Genomic DNA, 22175 nt, shown 5'->3' with positions numbered 1-22175 from the left:
TTATAGCTTAATGGGGAGATAAATATTCAGTAAATAAATACATATTTATGAATCGTAGTTTGGGCTGTAAAACAAAGAATAAGGAGAATAGAGAATGATAGGAGAGCCCAACTTTTGGGGCAACAGGGGCCTCTTTAAGAGAGTGATGTTTGAGTTTCATGTCTCATAAGTTCATTTCACGCATACATTAAATTCTGTTTCTCTACTGTCTATTCTGTACCATTGAGCTGTTGGCTGAAACCAGTATCACCCTCCTCTAAATAACCAAGCTTCAATATGTGTTCTAATATTAGAGTAGATTCTTCCTTGATACAATTTTTGATTGTTTGGTTTTGGTGGTGGTGGTAGTCCTGGAAACCCTTTCGCCCACTGTCCTGAGAAAAAGTCTATGTTTTCACCACGTGTCAATCATGACCATGAAGCAAAACCAAAAAGAAACCAGCTGCACAGATAGCGTGAAAGCTGGTTCAAGACTTAATGAGGGTTTGATGTCGGGGTAGAGAAGTGTTTAATCCCTCGGTTCAGATTGCATTTGAGATTTCTCTCCTCTGAGCTGCGGGTAGCTCACCTCTCCCTCTCCTGCATTCCTGTCACACGGCCCCCTTTGTCCAGCCACAGGATGGCTGGTCCTGCCTGCATTCCTCCCCACCTGCACCTGGCTGTTTTTTCTCCTTGTTCTTCTGCAGAATAATTGCTTTGTTCTTTCCAGATGATGCCAGCATGTTTTCCACCAGCTCAAGAAACAAGAACCTCCAGTTCCCTTGGACAGACAGCCCTCCTTCGGAGAACTATAAAGCTAATAGCATCAAAAATTCTCAGAAAAGAAATTCTCATAGTTCCTACTTTTTATAAGATAATTCTTTCTTAAAATGGAAGAATGGGTCATGCAGCAGAGACTGCTGGCTGTCTATGCAATATCCACCAGTATTATTCCTTAGTACAAAAGCCCCATTTTTATTTAGGGCATCAGTGTACTTTATTTCTCAGCTTCCACGGCAACCAGGCATCATGGAACCTCGTTCTGGCCAGGACATGAGAGTAGAACTTCTTCATAGGAGACCTACTTAATAGGAGTCAGGTTGCTTAACAGATGATAGCACAAAACCACTGCAGTCATCATGGACCACTTTTTTGATGTGTAAATAAACTTTTGCATATTTAAAACACTATTACTTTGAGTTTCTGTACGTACAGCTGAACCCCATCTCACATGGATAGACCGGCAGTGCATTGACCTCTGTTCCTAAACAAGAAAAATCACTAGGGCAGAACATGAGGATCTCCAGAGGAGAAGTAGTGGTTGTTTTGTAATGGTTTTTGAAAAGGCAATGCGGAAAGGAAATGCCATTACATTCTTAATAGCACCATTCTTTGCTTTTGGCATATTCAAGGCTCTGGTTGAGAGCACTTAGATTTTTTAATTGAGTGCCTATCAGTTTAAGCATTCAGGGATGCTTCTATATTAAATATATGAATAGCAGCCTTAGCAGAGAATTCTAATTTTATTACCAGAGCTCAACATAGAGAGCAAAGAGAATGTACTTCATTGGAGTGACAGGCTTCACATGCTCCCCATCACTGGCCAAAATCATCTTCCAAACTTTCAACTATTATACATTCTTCTAAACTATTAGATGCCTAACGATGAAGGTCCAAACCCTAGAAGTTTAGTATTCAGACACCATGTGGCCTTATCTTTAGCTTCCAATCCTGATAGCCTAGGCACAAGATTAAGATCAATTTGACTACTCACTGTAGTGTATGTTCATGTTCACTTGGCTTCTACTGTTCTTTTAACCTACAATGCTCTTGTCTCAAACACCCATCCATTCACTCATCCATCCACCCGCTCATACATACGTATGCACATTAAACAAACATTTATTGAGCATTTGCTATGCATCAGACAAATATTGTTAATAGACATCAAGATTATCCCAACACAGTAGATATGGTTTCAATCCTTAACAAATTCCACTTATCATCCTCCTCAACTTCCCTAAAAGCTTCTCAAATATCTATAAAGCATCCCTGGCCTCCTTATCTTCTCCTCAAGATTTTTCTGGCTTCTGTTGGCCCTTTGTATTTTCCCAAAAATTTTAGAATCAGCTAACCAATTTACAAATGTACACGTATGCAATCTCCTGGCCTTGCATGGAATATGGATGAATTTAGGGAGAGCTACCCTTTTTATATCACGTGTCTTCCAATTTATGAATGTCTATGTCCCTCCACTTCCCGAGGTCTTTAATTGCTCTCAAAAAAGAATGCTTTTAGTTTCAGCATAAGGATCTCACATCTATATACACACATACACACAAATACACGTAAATAGATAGATAGATAGATAGATAGATAGATAGATAGATAGATAGATATTTATTTGAGAGAAAGCAAGAACAAGAGAGATCACAGAGGGAGAGGAAGGGGGAGAAGTAGACTCCCTGCCAAGCAGGGATCCCAATGCGAGATGGTTCCTGGGACCCTGGAATCATGACCTGAGCCTAAGGCAGACACTTAACCAACTGAGTCCCCCAGGTGCCCCTGAATCTTACATACTTTTAGGGCGCCTGGTGGCTCAGTTGGTTGGGCGGCTACCTTTGGCTCAGGTCAAGATCTCAGGTCCTGGAATCGAGCCCTGTGTCGGGCTTCCTGCTCAACAGGCAGCCTGCTTCTCCTTTTCCACCGCTTGTGCTCTCTTGTGCACTCTCTCTCTCTCTCTCAAATAAATAAATAAAATCTTTTTTAAAAGATTTGTTCTTAAGTATTTGGTGTTTCTTGATGCTTTTGCACATAAGTATAAGATTTCATTTTCTTTTTGTTGCAGGTCCATACAAATAGACTTGATTTTCTACACTGACCTGAAACCCAGAGCCCGTATTAAATAGATCTATTAAATTTGTTTGTAAATCCTTTGGATTTTCTCCATATAGAATCAATTCATCTATGTCTAATGATAGTTTTATTCCCTTCTCTCCAATGGTTCCGCCTCCCCTGTGTTTTCTTGCATTATCGCACGGATGTGGGTTTCCAGGACAAGTGATGGAGAAAAGTGCTCAGAGCAGGCATTCTTATTTTTCTCCACCTCTCCAAGGGGAAAGCTTTCAATTTTATCTTTAACTTTCACTTGGGTAAGGCTCCTCTGGTCTGCCTCTCTTCCTTCAGGCAGAGAGCCCAGTGTGCCTGAGGACCCGCTCTGGCAAGTGCTGGGCACTAACCTTTGTCCCCCCTGTATCTCCAGACTTTACTCAAAAGCAGAAGTCCCATAATAGGCTTTGATACTTTCAAATATCTCTTTGATTTCAGGCTTTACAGAGACAATATCAGAAATGAAGCAAGTACTAGAAGTTTTTCTGTGGTCTTTGCCTGAAAAGCAATCAGAAGGTTATTCCCAGAACTGAATGCGAAATAAATGAGAAAAACCATTTGAAAGATTTGAAAGGAGAGGGCAGACCAAGACATTAGAGTTTACCTGAGCCCTGCACTTGATAAATCTTTTGACCATGTCCTTGGTGTGTACAAGCCACACATAGGGACAACTGGCAAGGAGAAGCCAGCCCCTCACCCTGGACCCTGGAAATTACTTAGCAAGCTGCTTCATGGAAATGCTCCTTGCCTGTTCTCCACTATGGGCAAGCCATCTGAGCTTGGGAAGAGGCATCCAGAGATTGCTCCAAAGTGAATCTAAGGGTAATCTGTCCCTACATTATTGCTAGAAGTAATTTTCCTGATCTGATAGGCAGGCAAGATTTCTCTCTCAAAATTCCTTGCACATCATTTCTAGTTTTGGGGAAGTAGGGGGAAGATGGCTCCTTGAAGAAGCATATACAAGTGGCTGGAACATTTCTATTCAAAGCAGATATGTTATCTGGCTTTAAAGAGCTGTGTTCCAGGGATCCCTGGGTGGTGCAGTGGTTTGGCGCCTGCCTTTGGCCCAGGGCGCGATCCTGGAGACCCGGGATCAAATCCTACATCGGGCTCCCGGTGCATGGAACCTGCTTCTCCCTCTGCCTATGTCTCTGCCTCTCTCTCTTTCTCTCTCTGTGACTATCATAAATAAATAAAAATTAAAAAAAAAAGAGCTGTGTTCCAGCAGCCATATATCACTCCACGAGTTTCAGGACTCTCTGCTTTTATTTGTCAAGTCTTTTTAATCATACGTTGAGTCCCTGCATGAGGGTAAAATGCTTATTTTTTCTTAGGATGTAGTAACGCTGCAATGACATGTGCAGTGTTTCTGCAAGGATGGGAACCACCCCAAGTGTGGTTTCTGGACAGTGCACAGCAATTGTTCCTTCACCTACTAGGCTCTTGGATGTCTCAACTTTGACAAGCATCTTCTCATCGGGGCAAATGCAGCTGTGGAATGCAACTGATTGGAGACTCAAGAATGATCACTCATGTGGGACTTAATTTGGAGGGACTTTCAAAGGACAACAGATTGTGGACTGAGCATGTGTTTTTTGTTTTGTTTTACGTTTCTTCTTCTTCTTCTTCTTCTTCTTCTTCTTCTTCTTCTTCTTCCTTCTTCTTCTTCTTCTTCTTCTTCTTCTTCTTCTTTTCTTTCTTCTTCATATTCTTCCTCTTATTCTTCTTCATGAGGATGGAAAGGAAGAAAGGAAGCCATGAAATGTTTATTGAAGTTTTTGGGGACAAGGTGGAAATTTTCCAGGGCCCTTTTATATTTCCCTAAATTCTGCTGCTTGTTCCTATGTTAAATCTTGTGTAAGACTTCCTTCTCAGTAAAAAAAGGCTGGCATGAAAAATAATTCATATTCATAGAGTCAGCTCTGATGACAATAATCCCTAGGGCTTCATTGCACTGCATCCTGAATTAAAATGCTTTAGACGTTCAGGGTTTGGGCTCGTCTATCTCCTGGGATGCCATTAATGGCTTATGCATATCAGGCTATTTTCCAAATTCTGCTCTTTTGCTCTGGTAAATAAATGAAGAAATCCAGTTGAGATACATCTGGAAAGCTTTAAGAACTGGGAAAGATTCTCATCAGGAAGAGATGGTTTAAGTGTGATGCTGCTTAAATTTGGAGCCAAGGGCCATAGGACCTCTCCGGGCCATTTCTAATACTTGAATTTTATAATACTATGAATATCTAACCAATAATCCTCTTGGGGGTAGATTTCAAAATTGGACATGATGTGAAAAAAATTCAATTAAATTTTTTTTTTGACGTAGTAGAAAAGCCCTGAGCTGGGATTTTAAAAATGTGGCTTCTTGTCCCAGCTCTGCCCCTAATTAGATGAGTGACTTGGGGTAATCATATTGCCTTTCTGGGTCTCAGTTTTATTACCTGTAAATGAGGGCCACTTGATAGTACCCAAGGTCCCTTTGAATTAGCTCCCTGCCCCCACAAAGTCTTTACTCTTTTCTTCCCATTCCTTGCATATTCCCTATGCAACTCTGAGTCCTCATTCCAATGAAGGCCTTGATCTAGCTTCTCTGGTCAGCTGTGTGACTTTAGGCAAGTTATTTAACCTTTCTGTGAACAAAAGAGAGTAGTGACATTGTCTGCCTCATAGAGTTGCCAGGATTAAATGATTAATACCTGGCAAACACTTGGCTCAAATTTACAAGGAAATAAATGTTAGCCAATAGTCATTATGTCCCAGAGACTGATTTTGTTTGCTTATGAGTATACTTGATGCACTTTATTCCCAGATAAAAGAGGATAGAGTTGGAGTCATTCTTATCAGGAGTGGTCACTACTTGTTGAAAAAAATAAATAAACTTATTGGATTATTGACCCATTTATCTTGCCTTGTCTCACACTGTTTATTCAAGGGCTCTGTACAGTCACACACAAGTGACTGTTTCTTTCCATCTATTACTCTTCCACCATCCTTATGTAAAAACACGAATGAGTCATAAGGGGCTCGTCTCAATTCAGAGACCTTGACAAGTATGTACCTGTCTCTGGCTCTCCAAGGCCCACCCCACAGGATGGAATTATCAACATTCAAGTACAGTCAGAAAAAAAAAATATATATATATATACATGTAGTGAAACACTAGAAAGACTAGGTAACAGGATTTTAAAGTAGATTTAAAAAATGTTTTTTTTTACAGCATAATTACATACTATAAAAAGTCCAGCCCTTCAGTGTACGGTTGTATGAGTTTTGACAAATGTTACACTTATGTGCCCAGTGCCCCAGTCAAGATATAGAGAAAATCAGTTGTAGAAAGCTCCTTTATGGCCCTTTCTCGTCAATGGCTATGCTTGGGCAGCAGCAACTATTACTTTGATTCCTCGTCAGTGAGTTTTGCCTGTTCTTAAACTTCACATAAATGCACTCCTAAGTGTCTGGTTTCTTTCACATGGTGTTTCTGAGATTCATCCCTGATGTTGCCTGTATCGAGAGCTCATTCCTTTTTAGTGCTAAAGAGTTAGCATACTCTTGTGTGCATATACTCTCAGTTCGTTTATTCTTTTTTCTGTGGATGGCCATGTGGCCAATTTTCCTGTTCCTATTGTGAATAAAGTACACTGAATATAGGGGCTGACTGTTGAAGTAAAGTGACTTCTTCTCCTGGACCTTTATATGTAATTATATTTTCCAACAAATGAAAGATTTAAAAGTGTATCTCATGGCCCACTCAAGGCTGGCCTCCTTCTGAGGAAGCTAACCCCTGTCCCCCCATTTCCAATCTTGGTCTTTTTTGGACTGCTTTTGCATATGCCCATGTACAAACACAAGTGTTCCACCCAGTGCATTCTTTTGCAGACTTCTAGGGGGTCCTGAAGTCTGGGTTGGAAAGACTTTGTCTGTTAGGAGAATAATGCATTAGCTTTAATACCCATCTCTGTTTTGAGGGTAAGAAGGATTAGAAAGTTTGACTTACCCGAGACGGGCCACATCCTTCCTCTTCAGAAACAGGCAACTATAATACCATATATTTCGATCTTAGCCATCATTCCTAACTTTCTCCTCTTCGGGATGTCTTCCTTGGGATTCCTTTGCAGCAACTCAGCAATCCTAAGGCACATGTGGTGCCACTTCCTTCCCCTGTACCCAACACAGAGGTTCTTTCAATGATCAACAAATACTGAGCGCTAACTATGTGCCTCAGAATTTTTCACATAGTGTCCTAAGGAGCCACTACCAACCAATCATGAGATTTAAATAAACAACACCAAAGACACTATTGGCCATTCCTAGCCTCTGGAGGATTGGTATAAGGCACTGCTATGAGCTTTCTCTTTTATTTCTTCTCCTTCCATAAAAAGACCTGAGCAGTAATTGTGTGGGCCAGAGCTTGTACAACTCCCCTACATTTGAGTCACCCCACTATTACATTTGACTCTTCCTTTCCCTGAAGAGAGAAAGTATGGGTTTTTCACCTATTTGCCCTAACAGTAAGGTAGCAAGTGTCCTACATTAGAGAAAGTGACAAGGTACATCAAAAGAGCAAAAAACACTCTCCTTCAGAAGTATTCTTGGAATGTCTGAAATGCCAGTTATAATCACTTCCTTTTTTAGAGGGCTGCTTGTTGGAAATTTATCTTCCAGTAAGAAAACCCAACACTCAGACACAAAAAGCATCCATATTCTACATGATCCTGAAATAATGTTCAAGAATTATCAGATCCCCATCAGATCACTCAAGAATCAGCCTGTATTCACCCCACCCTCATGCCTTCATTCTCTGGCTCACTGCACAGCTGACCAGGTCTTTAGGGACTTTTAGAACCTCAGAACTTCCAGGATCCTTGAGAAAGATACCCATTTCCCAGATGTGCTAGCCACAAGAATAAGCCCTCAGTGAGATGTGTCCAGTCCCAACAGACAGAAATAAAACTTGAAGAATTCACTTGCACTCCTATAGTACCTCCTTTGAAGTGATATTGGCTTAACTCAAAATTAAAGGAAATAAAAAGAAATGATATTATTACTTCTTTGTAGCAACAAATATAATAATTCATTCCTGGTAGAGAGTTAAAACCCTTAACTCTCTTAAAAACCCTTGGGGTTTCCTAGCTGATAACAGCAGTAAAGATGATAGAAGCATCTTTTGTTATTTATAACAAGCCCCGCTGACCACACTAGAGTTTTCTTCTGCAAAGGTGACTTTTGGAAAGCCCCAAGGATGAGGGGGCTGGTTGCTAGAGGATCCAACCATATGATTAGAGGGTTGGAAATTTCAGCTCCACTGTACAACCTTCAGGAAGGAAAGTGGGGCTGGAGATTGACTTCATTACCTATGGTCAATGATCTAATCAATTGTGCATATGTAAGGGAGCCTCCATAAAAATCCTCAGAGCTTCTGGTTTGGTGAAGATATGGTGGTGGTGGGGAAGATGGCATGCTGGAGAGGGCATGGAAGTGCCACACCTCTTCCCCCATGTCTTACTCTGTGCATTTCTTCTACCTGCCTCTTCCTAAGTTTTACCCTTTGATGATAAACCTGTAACCTAGCACACAAACTTTTTTCCTGAGTTCTGTGAGCCATTCCAGCAAATTATCAAATCGAGGAAGGGGCCATGGTAATCTATTTATAGCCAGTGGAGTAAAAGCCATAAGAGGCAATCTGGACTTGCATTGGTATCTGAAGGGGGAGGCATGCAGTCTGGAGGACCTGAGCCCCTAACCTGTGTGGTCTGTGCTAACCCCACACGGAGAGTGTAAGGATTCAAATGAATTGTAGGACACTCCATGAGTGTCCACCAAGACCTAGAGAATCACTTGGTGTGGAAAACTCACATATTTGGAGCACAGAAGTATCCTGAATGTAGAAGGGAAAAGAACCAGTGAGTTTTCTTTATATACTATCTGTTTTTCTTGCATCCTGGAGGCAACAGACACGCAGTTTTGTTCTCTGTCCTCACTCAGCTCGTTCAGGGTCCTTTAAGACCCCATGGGCTGGGTCTTCTGCTGCCCAAATGCTCACAAGTAAAGACCATCCAAGTAAGGGGCTCCCCTCTTTCCAGGACCAGCTTCCGGATTTGCTGTAGCATTTGGACATCAACAGGGCCTCTGTCTATTGCTTACCAGAGGGTCCAAACCTGCCGGGGCACTGCCTATTTCCAATAAAGCTTCGTTTAATTTAAACTAAACTTACCGATTCATCAATAGCTCTTCGCTGTTCACTGCAAGCCCAATTTATTACCCACCACAAGTAAGCTAAGCCTGAACAAACTGTCAACTCCAACTCATGCTCCCTGTTTATTCCCTGCACCAGTTTATAAACTGAAAAGGCAGAGACATCCTGACTTGCCTGGGATGATCCAGGTTTCCTATGACGATCAAGGGTCCTCTAAAAAGAAAGAATTTACCATCACGGAATTAAGGGCAGAAATGGCTCAAAACAATGAATATTTTTAAATTTCTTATGCTAGGAAGTGACATCCATTGTCAAGGGATGAATACAAATTAAAACTCTGGCATCGAGGTTAACTTGTCTCTCCTCTCATTTTCTATTATCATCTCTGCATATAGATGTTAAGTCTGGGAAAGGTACCAGCACTTGTGTTAACTTATCCTCTGCCTCTGCCTCAACTTTCTCAACTAGCAGTGGATGCATTACAAAGGCAGGCAAAATATGAGGTGGTGATCCCTGGTGCGGCTCTTCTGCAAACCGTGGTCATGCCTTCCCCAATGCTTCCCCTGGGATCAGTGAAGGACCCAAACACGAAGCACATCTGGCCCCTCAGGCTTCTCTAAGGAGGAACCATGGCATCTGTGGCTTGGAAACATGCTCCAGAGCTCTGAGACACACCTGCTCTATGAGTGCATTTCAGAAGAAATTTGATTCCTGATAGATTCTAGAAGAGTCAGTGAAGAAAATTCAGTACTATATAAGCACAGCAATACTGATTTTTCTTAGTTGCTTTGTTTGTGTTGGGTGGTTATGGCCAATAATTAGTATAGCCTTCCCTTAGGCATTTAAGCCTGATTTAACTACTTGTGAGTTTTACTGTAGGATATGAAATTAAAAATAGTGAACACAAATGATCACTTTGTCCATCATCATTTCAAAACCATAGAAGCTTCTATTTATAGCATTTCTAATTTCTCAGCAGTCAGGTTCATAGCTTACGAACATCAGTAAACTAAAAATGGCAACAGGATGCTGTCTGTCTCCCTTTCCTGTCTCCTCCCATTCAGGGGCTACCATATATCTTAGAAAGTTTTTCAAAATAGGAGACTTCAAAATAGGACAACTTTGAGATTCAAATATGAACTGGTCTTGTTGAACGTATAAGGCTGTACCATCCATCAAAGAAGAGATTGAACAGAATATCCTGAAAACCAATAGCTTCATGCACCAACAATCTACTTAAAAGTAATGTAAGACTTTGTATTTATCCAACACCCTCAGTTCTCACTGTTGTGACCTGACATGAAGAACAATGACCCACTCCAAGCCCAGTAATTCAGGAGATGCCTTCCCTGGTGGTGCCAACCTGCTAGGTTTATTCGGCATTTGACTGTTCTTCATTTATTCATTCAACAAACATTTTTTGGATGTACGTAATGCTGAGTGTTGAGAGTGCAGAGGTGAATAAGGTACTGCTCTATCCTGAATGGCTTTCTTGGCTAGGATATAAGGAGATATGTTTTATTTATTCATCTGTTTAATAAACCACTGTTTCCTAAGGGCTAGCTCAGTGCTGGATTCTAGCAGCCACGTTGCTTTTACTTTGTCAAGAGGGGTGTTAGGCCAGAGGTGGATTGTTTAGGGGACCAAGGACATTTGAGAGAGATTAGTGCTTAATGGTCATCCTTAGAAATGTTTAAAGGTGATTTTAGCTAGTGATGCCTATGGGGTATGATTTAGCTTTCTGCTCTGTTTTCCTAAGAAAATCTCAATCAAATCTTATTGTTCACCCATGTTTTAGAACCGTATTTGTTTTTTGCAGTGCTCCACCTGGCCTTAACGTAGGTGCAGAATGCAATGATAAGCCTTCCTGAATGGGTGCGAGAACCACCTATTACAGAGATAAAAGGCAAAATCAGAAATCCAGTGGACATCCTTCTAAAACCATGCAGCGTCGGGGCTACTAGCCTGATAGATTCTATATGTCCTCTATATATCTTCTATATCTCTATATATTCATCCTTTCTCACCCCTGGCTTGTTGACTACATTCCTCTCTTAGCAAAGTGAAAGCATGATGGTTGCAAGAATCCAGCACAGAACCAGCCCTTAAGAAACAGAGGTGAGATTATATAGGCACATAAATAAATGAATGAATGAATGAGACATATCTCCTTAAATCATAGCCATATCAACCTGATATTAGTTATATATAATATATATTAATATATGTAAAATATATATAACCAATAAGATGTAATCTATTTTATATATGTATAATATATATAAAAATACATTTTATTTCTCTGGAGGACCCTAACTAATACAAGGGGTGGGAGGTGGGGAAGGGAGTCATAAACTACCGATCTTTGTAAAAATAATCTGCAAAACATAAATCAATAACCAACAGGGTGACTTTAACAAGGATTAATAAACTTATTGTAATCATATTGCAATATATACATATATCATCCAGTCATTATGTTATACACCTTAAACTGATACATTATTGTATGTCAATTGTATTTCAATAAAATCAGAAAAAAATAAAAATCAATAAAAAGAGTTGAGTTCCAGCATAAATGTTTAAAGGTGAAGAAAAAAAAAACAAAACAACCCTCAGTCAAATGAGTACAATCTAAGAGTTTTGTTGTTTAATTAGTAGGAATCCATAATCAAGAAACTTCCAGAATAAGTAATGCTTTATTCATTGACAACCCCAGACAAAGGAGGCACTTATTTGGATTTTGAATTGTGTGTCCAGGAAATCACGGAAATACCTAGGTAAGAGTGTGCCCAGTGGAGCAGCGAGTGTGGTCATGAGTGCTGGCAGGCGTCCCGACAGGCAGGTAGGGGATCCCCCACAGCTCGCGTGGAGCAGGACTGTGGTTCTCCCTCACACTCTGCACACCTCTCATCCTTCCCTTGATGATCAAGAGAAGCAGACCCCTGAAAGTGACAGCCTGGTAGGAGGGAAATGCAAAAATGGTCGTTATTAAATAATAGTAAATACAATTGACATTGAACTTGCATTTATTGAGCAACCACTGTATTCAGCATCTGCAAGGAGGATCTTGAGCTTATCTCCTTGTTTATGACTTTGGCATACTGATTAAAATTGCTAGATGCTTTTAATGATGTGAACACAGGCAGAAAGGGTATCAATAAGCTGCCACACTGCTAGTAGGTGGACTTCGGGTATAAATGAGTGCTGTTCTTAGATGTGGCCCTCTAACTGTTAAAGGAAACACAGTCTATCAGGTGTTGCCTATTTTCTCTTAAGCTTCCCGCATGAGCCTATTTTCCAGAATCTAGGTGTTTTCCTGTACTCTCCTGACACTGTATCTCAAAAGGTGCTCACAGAAAGTGACAGCAGCTCTACAGAAGAGTTTCCTTCTGAGGACACCTCGTTAGGGCTCAGAGGAACACCCTCTAACTTGGAGATGAGGCGATTCATCTATGCCATCTCTCACCAAAGAAGGGAAGAGAAAAAAAATGGGTGGAAGCATGACATGTTGTGTTAATACGCAGACTTGCTTCTCCTAATCCAATTCAAGGGGTCTTGGAACAATTTTACATCATGTCCTGAAATTCCATGGAGCGTGATAAGCTCTCAAGTCATGGCAACAGGTTGGAGAAGTATCTGCTTTTCTTACATGCCCTCTCAAGAGAGGACTCGGCTCCTGTATCTTCTCAATAACCAAAGGGTGGAGGGAGGAGTGTTTGTACCAGGACATCTGGTGTGAGGCAGACAATCTCTGTGTGATGTTCACGTTACTTCCAGAGACCTTGCCCTCAACCACCTGGCCAGGCCAATGAGGCTCCATGGAAAGAGGGCTACACACCACTACAATGAGTGGGTTCTGCAAGTAAATGGTGCCATGGGTTAGATACTTTTTATATACAAAGGATAAAAGGAAGGGTGAGGCAGAAACTTCCTTGAGAATCCTGTCCAGAACACCTTTTACCCCACAGGAATGTCTAGTGTCACTGAAGGTAACCAGGCAAAAACTGATGGTAAAACCATGCAAAGGAGACAGTCGTCTCTGGAATTTGATGCAGAGATTGTATGTCCCACACTCTGGGTTCTGCACCCATTTCTTTCCTGATTTTCTCCTCTGGTGGCTTGTTCAAACTGATTAGGAGTACTCAAAGGTTCTCCCCTCTTACAACCTGAGCTTCTTAAGGGCAGAAACACATCGGTTCTGTTCATGGCTGCACCTCCTGGTCAGAACCGGGGACTCTGTGGGCACTGGAGAGACACGTACGTGAATGAATGAGTGAGTGAACAATGGTCCTGGTTGGTGGTGCTCATGCTGTCTTTCTACTGTCCTCAGAGCTGCCAGCATGAGGGCTGACTGCCATGGCTGGTGCTACACTAAGCACCTTACAGATACCCTCTCTTTAAATGAAGCTTTGAAAATGGGTATTGTCTCCTAAGACCTAATGGCCAACCAGCAGAGGTGTTCAGCCATTGCACTGGTGGTCAGGAGCCCAATGCCCAGAACAGAACATCTCAGGTTCATCGTCCAGGCTGCAAGTCCCACTGCTCACCAGAACCACCTGCAGGTCCATAGACTGCTTCTCAGTATCTACTGTGCCTCAAAGCACTTGACACAGATGAACATCACTTAACAGACCTTTCTTGAAAGAATGGCATAGAATGAATATGGAGATGAGTTAAGAACCTTCCTGGGCTGGGCATAATGGCACAATCTGATAGCTGGTCAAATGAACCAGAAGAATGTGGGAGAAAAAACTCGCAGGTAGTTAGGTCAGTGCACTACTTATCTGGCTTTGTCTCTTTGTCCCCTATCTACAACGCACCTTTCTGATAATCTTTCTTTTCCATTGATCTATCTTGTTGTCTTTCTTTATACCTGCCCAGCTAGCGCTCTACTCTCTTATCTGTCTGTCACAGTGCTTCTGAGCAATATAATTAAGAGCACCAGGTTTGTAAATGTGCTGCTTCCTCTGTCAAGCCCTGGATGGAAAACTTTTCCATCATTTGTTTTACGACACATCAGCTCATCCATTCAGTATTCATGTGAGAGGTTAGCAATGGTCCAGAAATAAAGTGTAAAAATCCTTATCTGCTCTCTGCTCTTAGAGAACGGCATAGCTGGGGGAGATCTCCCTCACTCTTTCTCTCTGTGGTAGATTGTTGGAGTTGAAGAAACTCTACTTGCCTGCCTGCCACTCGGAGCCCAGGTCTCCTGGGTATCACATTTTAATATGAATTCTTGAATCAGATAATTCCTCAGCTTTCCTACCACCCCTGGACTGAGGCAACTCTGAATGGAGGTGGTGTTCGAGTTGTCATGCAACACTGGGAAGGCTCTGTGTGTCCCAATGTCTCCCAAGGCCCTTTCATGGATGCTTTTCCATGGGAGCCCATCCAAAAGCTGCCCAAGATTCTCCTTCAGTGTTTTCAAGTCTGGCCAGGCTTATGTGCTCCCTGTTGGTTCACATGAAAAATGATGGTGCGTGGAAACAATACCATGCTGACATGGCAACCGAAACTCTGAAACGTGCTCAGACATGTAGCCCAGATGAACAATATGGGGAAGAGACAAGGAAGGGCCCATGGAGTTTGTCTTTAACAAGGGATTTCAATGGCAGCATCCCAGTGGCACCACTGTGATTGGGTTGGACTTTTGATGGACTTTTGAAATAGTCCCGTAGAGTCTTCAGGACATATGCACTTGAACTGCGGCAAGATAGCTGGATGAATTCAGAGTTGGTCTAAACAAGCTGTAAAGCCACCGTGTGACCATCTATGCTCCTGTCAACTATCAAGTTAAAAAATTAAAGAGTGGTTAAAAACTGTCAACGTTGAATCAAAAATGCCACCGATTTTGGGTGTATTAATTTTCTACAGATGCCGTGACAAAGGGTCACACAGTGTTGGTCTTAAACAACACACCCTTATAAACACTATAGTGCTACGGTTACAGAGGCTAAAAGTGCAAAATGAAGGTGTCCATAGTATTTGTCCCTGAGGCTGTGAGGGAGACTCTGTCTCCCACCAGCCAGCTTCTGGTGGCTTGTTGGAAGTTCTTGGGGTACCTTGGCCTGTAGATGCATCACCCCCATCTCTGTCTTATCTTCACATGGCGTGTCCCTGTGTGTATGTCTGTGTCCAAATTTCCTCTTCTTATAACAAAGCCATTGTGTTGGATTAGGAGCACCCACACCCTGCTCCATTACAACTTTACCATAACTAATTCCATCTGCAATGACCGTTTTCAAATAAGGTCGCATTCTGAGTACTAGGGGCGAGGACTTCGCCATGTGAATCCAAGGAGGGGGGTATATAATTTAACCTACGACAGTGAGAAAACAAATGTTTCAGAAATCGCTGCTTTGTGATGAATTCTGAACCCCTCCCCACCTTTGAACTTATGCTGGAAGAACTACCCTGCCTCCCAGACTTACCATTTCCATGTTTACGGACAGGCCAGGTACCAAAATTTGCCACTTACAGAGTCTTATACATATATATGGAATATTTCATAATTTATAATTGACATCATCATCACAAGTTAGTCAAAGTGCAGAACTAATACACATTTTCTAAAGATTGTGGAAAACTATAAACATTTTATAGACTTAAAATTAAATTTCTATTTATAAATGTTAGATAATGACAATTCAAAGAACTTTCCTCAAGAGCAGGTAACTTGATGATCTGGGTTCTATGTTTACAAAGACAACTAGAAATCTTTTTGAATTTTTAGATCTCAAAGGAATACAAGAGCCAAACAAGGGGCTTCGAGTGTCCTTATAAACAGAGTGACATTTTCTTTTAAGAGATAATGAGGTAAAAAATAGATAGGTCATCCTATTTCTTTGAACTGTTCTTGCAGTGAAAGAGAATTAGCATGAAAGCTGCTGAAGCCTAAACTGGGTTTGTTTTTTCCACATTTGTTTTCTATTTTGCAGTGTTAAAAATTAGACATATTTCTATCGAAATTGGTAACAAAAACTTGCTATGAAACAAAACCCACAAGCTGAGTGACAAGCCTGTCTGTCTGTAGCTCTGACGAGACCCTGGCCAAGCCCAATAGCACCTGACACTGCCCGGGTGATGAGATCAGCATATGTCACCACGTCAGGCCAGAGCATGCAGAGGAGCATTTATCGGTGAACTGAAACCAGAAATGTCCAAAAGTGCGGCTAAAGTCCAAGGAAAAACAGCCTGTCAATCCCTTACAGGAGTGTCCATGGAAGCAATTACGTTGTCCAATTTGCAGCAGTCCCAGTAAAGACTTGGAATAAAGATCCCATGAGATTCCATTATACTAAAAGCTAAAAATACTTACTAATTTTACATTTTATTAAAACAGAGAATATAAGATCTCAGTGCCTCTACCTCAGAAATAAAATGGAGTTTCAGAGTAACATATTTACAACATGCCATCTCCCCAAATATTGATTCGATTTCCTCCTAAATCCAAATTACATGATGCGCCATCATCTATTGCTGCATAAAAATAAAATAAAAAGATAAATAAATAAATAAATAAATAAATAAATAAATAATAGCACGTTTACCCATGGAAAAATCAATTTTATTGTGCTCACGGAATCTGTTGGATGGGAATTTAAAAATGCTGCAACAGGAATGGATCTTTTCTGCTTCTTGCTGTCAGGGGTTGCAGGGTGTACGTAGAAGAAATTCATTAAATCCTGTTTGCCTCCAAGGATGCTTTTCCCTTCTCCAAATTAATAAACTAAATACTTTCCGGAAGGTTCTCTTTCAATCTCTAAACATAATAAACATGAACATATTATGAGTAAGCTGATTTTTGCACAAGAGTTGCAGGCGTCAAACAATGCAAAATGAATTTCTCTTGGAAGCAATTGCATAGTTAACTACTGGATATGCTTAAACTCTCCCTAAAATTTCCCTTTCCATACACTTCTTTGTCACCATGTTCCAAACTTTCCTACACATTTGTACTCCTCTTTTCTTTGAAATATTACTTCCTTAAAGCAAATCGATACAAAACCACATTTACACAATACACAAATTCTGTTTTTGGGGGGGCTGACTAGCGCAGTCAGTTTCGACCTACAATTAAATAATTTTTGAAATGCTGATGTTTCATAGCCTACTTGTAAGGAGCCAGTGTTTTCTGGATTAGCTTCTGGAATAAAAACGTTGACTGTCTTAAAACTTTGAGTTTATTTTGAAATATAGGTTCATTTTCCAAGGGGATTTGATAATTTCAAGTCTAAAAGTTAAGTACATTTCATAAACGGAGTTTGGATTCTTATTAATGTCAGCTAAATTAACTCTTATTTCTCAAGGCAGACAGAGAATGTGGGTGAAAAAAAGAACAACCGGTGGCGCCGGGGTGGCTCAGTCCATGAAGCATCTGCCTTCAGCTCAGGTCATGAACTCAGGGTCCTGTTCAGCAGGGAGTCTGCTTCTCCCTCTCCTTGTGACCCCCATCCCACCCCCAGTTTGTGCTATCTCTCAAAAAAATAAAATCTTAAAGAAAGAACAAAATGGAAGATCAGACTCTCTTGATGAGATAACTAGATATTTTTCAACAGTTTTTACTTTTTTGCTTTCTCAAAATGCCTAAATGTTGTTTAGAACCAACATACATGTAATTATGGTTTCTTTTTTTTCTCCAACTAAAAAACAAAGCAACTTAAAAAAAAAAAAACCCTTCTAGGGGCACCTGGGTGGCTCAGTCATTGAGCGTCTGCCTTTGGCTCAGGTCATCATCCCGGGGTCCTAGGATCGAGTCCCGGATCAGGCTTCCTGCATGGAGCCTGCTTCTCCCTCTGCCTGTGCCTCTGCCTCTCATTCTGTGTCTCTCATGAATGAATGAATTTAAAAAAATGTTTTAAAAAGACAAACTTCTATTTATATTAGGGAGATAATAGTATAAAGTTAAGACACAGAGGATGAAAAAATACCTAAAGCAAGTCAGTTGAAAGAGAATCTTCATTTCTTTTCAATGGTTTTGAGACATCTGTACAAGCTTAATTCTGAAGAGTTATACAGGGGAAGTGACCACAGATCATCAGAATTTCTGTTCTGAAAGAGCATATCATCAGTGTTTGTGAATGCCAAAGAATGGTGGCCCCACGCAACCCCACAAAGTAAACAAGCAAAGTCTGCTTTCCAGGTCTTCAGAGTCTGCTGTCCACCCCTCTGCACCCTCCTGCCCACACCTCCAAGAGCAGGAAATCTCCATTTTCACCCACTAATGCTCAGACAATGTCTTCTACCATGAGCACACACACCAACAAACCTGATCTCAAAAATGTAAATGAAATATTTAACACTAATTTTTATCTTATAAAAATCAGTGTAGTAAAATCTAATTTATTCATGAATGACGTATGTAATTTATTGTTCTAATACTACTTGTAAGGGTTAGCATTTGTTGGATGCTCACCATGGGCAGATACGTGTTGTGATTTATACTCATTTCATCTGGAGAAAATTTGGGAAATATATGTAAAAAGATCACTAAAATTATTTATAGCTCCATCACCTAGAGATAACCACCATTAACCAGTCGGTATGGATCTTTTTTGCCTGTTTGCGATGGTAAATAAAATAATGAAATTGTACTTTACAGTGTTTTATAGCTTGCCTTTTTCACTCTGCGTATTGTGAATATTTCCTTGTTGTATAAAAATCCCTCCTTAACAGTGTTTTCAGTGGCTACATAGTGTGCCATTAATGGAAGTAGCCTGATTTATTTAACGGATGCCCTATTGCCAGACATTTCAGTGGTTCTTAGATTTTTGCTATGACCTCCAAGCTGCAATAAACATTCCTCGAACTCTGTTCACACAGCCATGATTTAATCACTAAGCTTTCTGAGTTATACTAAGTTTGAAAAGTCGGAGAAGACATTAAAGGATCGCTTTTTGAGGAATTGTTTTTATGTAACAAAACCCAAAGCCCTTTAAAAAATGTATGGGAGGATTTTAATCATTAGCCTTAGAGTTAGGAGAGCTTGCTGGCTTGTTTTATTGGCACTAAGGGTTTCCCAGCATCTCAGAAAAATGTGCTGGGTCCTGAAACCAACCTGTTCCAACTACTCATAAGGTCAGCCTTGGCAGGAAAAATACGTCTTTGGAGGAAAATGCATTTGAGAAATGCAGCAATCTGGGAGAGGCAATGCAGAAGTTAAGTTCTCTTTTTTCTTCTTTGGCAATAAAGTCCAATTCTAGCTGCTACCATCACTTAAATCACACCTGATAGTTCTCTATATCCAATCCACTGTGAACATCTGTCAGGATGTTCCTTTTTACACGCTTGAGGATGTTATGTCATAGCTGAATATAGACCCATATGTTTCATATTTAAAATGAAAATTCTATAATTAGGTCAAAAATTCTTAAATCTTTCTGAACCGAACAGAACACATTTATCTGATTATCATAGTGGCAAAATTATGGTCCATTTGCAGAAATGTTCATGAGTACAGTCAAAGGAGTTTGGATTTTTTTTTTTTGTTCATCGATGACATCTTTCTAACAAAGAATATTCAGGAAAGCAGAAGGCAGAGTTGGCAAATACACATTAATTTTTCCATCAGAAACTGAACACATTTTAGGGATGCTCCAAGATTTATGGGTTTTCAGAAACTGGCACACTCAGTACATCATTCTCTGGATCACTGTCTGATTCTCGTTTCTGTTGATACAATAGTGGTGGTTTCATATTACGGCTGGCCATATTTCACAATTGGCAAAACCCTGCAGACTGTAAGTGCCTCCAAAAGGTCATTAGCTGGAAAACCTATAAACCCAAACTTTACTAACATCTGAGTTCCCTCAGGAGTTTTACTGTTAGTAAACTTCAGAGACACTTGGATGATAGACCGATATTTAGTTCAAAATTCTGTAAAACAGCAGTGTCTCCTTGTTTCTGGATGCTCTTTTCTTTTTAAGGTCAAGAAAAAATACTGAATAATATGACACTTAAAAAAATAATACCCCATAGCATTCTTAGAGAAGTTGTAATAGTACCCTTCCTGAAAATTCTTTAAAAATGCAAAGATGGTGTTCTAAGAAACCATTCTTCATTGAGAAACAGGCAGTGTGTACTGTTTGAGTACTTTGAAATGTATTTTTTGCATCTACGCAAAAGGAAAATTTTTTTTGTTTCTTTTTTAAAGATTTTATTTATTTATTCATGAGAAACACAGAGAGGGGAGAGAGAGAGGCAGAGACACAGGCAGAGGGAGAAGCAGGCTCTATGCAGGGAGCCCAACATGGGACTTGATCCCGGGTCTCCAGGATCACACCCTGGGCTGAAGGTGGCGCTAAACTGCTGAGCCACCCAGCTGCCCAAGAAAAATGTTTTTATAAATAAAGTATTCACTTGTATTTAAAATATATAAATATAGGTATCTCTATCGATATCAAAATTAATAGTAGTATAACTGCATTTAGGTATACAATTGGTATTAAAAAGTAATATTTTTTAATTTGAAGATTTCTTCCTTCTCTCTAACTTACCACCTACTGCCTTCCACTGCCTTCTTTACCCAAAAACAAAGATACACACACACACACACACACACACACACACACACTGCTTGAAAGAAAAAGTGGAAACTGCTGGATTTATATTTTATTTTATTTTTAAGATTGTATTTATTTATTCATGAGAGATAGAGAAAGATTGACAGAGATACAGGCAGAGGGAAAAGCAGGCTCCATGCAGGGAGCCTGATGTGGGACTCAATCCCAAGACCCCTGGATCACAACCTACGCCAAAAGCAGATGCTCAACCACTACCACTCAGATGCCCCTGGATATTTATTTTAATTACTGACATTGAAGCTCCAGAACTAGAGTACTCTATGTTATTCCTTTTCCTTAAACCAGATAAACTTCATTGGAAAGAGAGTCTGTATTGTCAAGCATTCATCCCAGGGTAACAACATTTTTTTTTTTTTGTCTTCTTTCCTTGGAAGCAAAAGTATACAACCAAATCACATCTCCCATCTTGGATTTCTGTTTGATTTCATATATATTTTTAAGATGTAAAATATGCCCTAATGCATTCATAAGGTAGGAGTTGTTTAAGACACTAAAATCTTAACTCTTAATTCATCCAATAAATATTTTGGACCTCTTATATCAGTTGGATTTTGATATGTAAAAAACAATAAATTTTAGTGATATGTTCCCTTCTTGCTCATGTGTCCTAGGGACAGCTGGGACTCAGCTGATTTAGGGTGGGCTTGGTTGAGCTTGACTTTAGGCTATAAGCTGGGTCCAGGTGGTGTCCTGTCTTCTCAGTGTCAGCAGCTATTTGAGACATGTTCTTCTCAAGGAAGGAGGGCAAGGATGGTTGGAGCCTCTTCTTCATGCCCAATACTCCACCAGCCAAAGCAAGTCCTATGGTCAAAACCAAAGTCAAGGGGCAGGGAAGTGTACTCCCACACCATGAGGTGAAACCAAGTTACATTGCTAAGTGAACATTAATATGGCAGAGTAGTATAGCAGGAAATGAATAGTTTTGGAACAAAAAATAATCTGTCTTCACTCTACTCATGCACTTTACTTTGTACAGGAATACGATGGTGAACAAAACTGTGCCATTATGAAATTTAAATTTTAGAGGATAAAGCATGCCATAAATAAATAAATGCAAAGTCAAGTGGTACTCACTTTCAAGGAAATGGGAAGTTCTCATTTAACAGGTGGTCAGGAACATTTTCTTAGAGTGAGACCTAAATGAATTGAGAAGACTGGCCATCTGTTGAAAGAGTTTTCCAGCCAGAAGGAATAGTCAGGAAAGAGGCCCCGAAGTGGGAACCAGCTTGGCATCTGTAAGAAACAGCAAAGCAGCCAAGTATGTCTAAAGTACAGTGAGCTCATATAGAGTCCCAGATGACACAATCTTATTCTGGGTGAGCTGGGGAGCCAACAGAGGCTTGAGAGCAGGTGAATTATGAGTGGAGAGAACTTGGGGATCTATTCGAGCATTTCCAACTCCATTTAGAAGGCCCTTTGGGAATGTGGAGGCATTTATGCTAATACGAGTTGTTTGATAAATTCACTCATTATTCTCCAAGACTCAAGCATAACGTTGGTTTGCTGCAAAACAGTTTCCTGTTGATTTC

The sequence above is a fragment of the Nyctereutes procyonoides genome, unplaced genomic scaffold (assembly GCF_905146905.1).
Source record: "Nyctereutes procyonoides isolate TBG_1078 unplaced genomic scaffold, NYPRO_anot_genome, whole genome shotgun sequence".
NCBI lineage: Eukaryota > Metazoa > Chordata > Mammalia > Carnivora > Canidae > Nyctereutes > Nyctereutes procyonoides.
The sequence above is the reverse complement of the archived record's forward strand: the minus strand, read 5'-3'. Positions refer to the sequence as shown.